The sequence below is a fragment of the Mus pahari genome, chromosome 16 (assembly GCF_900095145.1).
Source record: "Mus pahari chromosome 16, PAHARI_EIJ_v1.1, whole genome shotgun sequence".
Lineage (NCBI taxonomy): Eukaryota > Metazoa > Chordata > Mammalia > Rodentia > Muridae > Mus > Mus pahari.
Window position 1 is genome coordinate 2,580,647 of NC_034605.1, and position 2,170 is coordinate 2,582,816.

Sequence of the window (2,170 nt, forward strand, 5' to 3'; positions counted from 1 at the left end):
GGAACAAAATACCCATGGAAGGAGTTACAGAGACAAAATTCAGAGCAGAGACTGAAGGAATGACCATCCAGAGACTGCCCCACCGGGGGATCCATCCCATAAACAACCACCAAACCCAGTCACTATGGCAGGTTCCCACAAGGTTTTGCTGACAGGAGCCTGATATAGCTGTCTCCTGAGAGGCTCTGCCAGTGCCTGGCAAATACACAAGTGGATACTCACAGTTATCCATTGGATGGAGCACAGGATCCCCTATGAAGGAGCTAGAGAAAGTACCCAAGGAGCTGAAGGGATCTGTAGCCCTATAGGAGGAACAACAATATGAACTAACCAGTACTCCCAGAGCTCCTTGGGACTAAACCACCAATCAAAGAAAACACATGGTGGGACTTGTGTCTCTAGCTGCATATGTAGCAGAGGATGGCCTAGTTGGCCATCAATGGGAGGAGAGGCTCTTGATCTTGCGAAGATTCTCTGTCCCAGTATAGGGGAATGCCAGGGCCAGGAAGCAGGAGTGGGTGGGTTGGGGAGCAGGCTGAGGGGGGGAGGTGATAGGGGATTTTTGGAGAGGCAACTAGGAAAGGGGATAACATTTGAAATGTAAATAAAGAAAATATCTAATAAAAAATTTTAAAAAGAAAAAAATGAACTTATTTTTATTTTATGTGTATGAATGTTTTGTCTGCTCTCATAATGTAGCCCTGGCTCACCTGTAACTCATTATATAGACCAGGCTGGCCTCGAACTCACTGAGATCTGCTTGCCTTTGTCTCCTGATTGTTGGAATTAAAGGTGTATGCCACTATGCCCAGCTTTATGTGTAAACAAACCAAACTAAGTGATAAACATTTTGGAAGAACTAGATAGTCTCTAAAAATTAATCTCCTGCAAGCTTAGAAGTTGCAGAAATTTTTTTATGTGACATCTTTGCAATTTGAGTACAAATAGAGAGGACAGTAAATGCAAAATGAGACACTTTAATTTTGAACCCTTTGGGGCTTTGTTATGAATGAACCAGTTGGATTTTTTCTCTATACCCTCCCTCCCCCCCAACAAAATAACCCATAGCACTGTTTAGCTTTGTTTATGTTCCAGTCAAATCTTTATTAACCCTTTTAGTGCATTCAACATAGTGATAGCCCAACTTCTTACACACTTTCCATTCATTTCACTCTTTAAATTACTTTTTACATTGTGTGTGTGTGTGTGTGTGTGTGTGTGTGTGTGTGTAAGCTGGGTATTGGTGGTATATGTGTGCCACAGCATATGTGTGGAAGTTAGTGGGGAACTTTCAAAGTCAGTCTTCTCCTTATGCCATGTGGGTTCCGGGGACTGAATTAATGTAGTCAAGCTTGGTGGCAACCACCTTTACCAGCTGAGCCATCTCAACAGCCCTTTTCAATTTAGTTAATTAATAGATTTTCTATTCAGAGCTATGAATTTTTTAAAATGCTACCAAGCAGTTAATCCTGGGAGATTCTTCCAGCAGCAGGAGAAACATGCTCCTTTAAGCTTTTCCCGGTCCTGATCGAGTCTTTGTAACTTTTGCTCAGTCTTTCTAAACTTTCTCTGTGTTACTCAAGTTGTCTGTTACCTACTCCCTAAGCAGATCCACACAGATGCTCCGGGATGGCTGGCAGCTCTGGAGGTGCACACTGTCTCCCATACAGCCTGTATCTGGTCAGCTGAGCGAGCCCAGATGGGGATCTTCCCTCAAGTAGGAAGACGGTGCCCCTTCTGTCTTCCACTGGCTGTGACCTCTACCAGATTCCCCCAGGAGACTCTACTTCCTATGGGAAAGGGACCTTGTTGATAACGTGTCTGTGCAGGGCAGAGCGGCTCTGTGATAACCATATGTGCTCCCTTGGCCAGCCCTCTCGAACTTGAACTTCCTTTTCCATTTCCCTGCAAGGACTCGGATGTGAAAAGGTTAATGAGATCTACCTTCCTCCGGGCTTGGGGCTTTGTTGATGCTCTGATTTACTAGGGAAGTTCCCTTCTTGCCAGTTATGTGCTTTTTTTTTTTTTTTTTTAAGGCAGAATTCCATTATGCCTTCCTGGCTGTCCTGACTTTCACTGTGTAGACAAGACTGGCTTCAAACTTGCTTTTGCTTCCTGAGTGCTGGGATTAAAGGCTTGTGCTACCGGATGTGGCTTTCTTTCTTTCTTG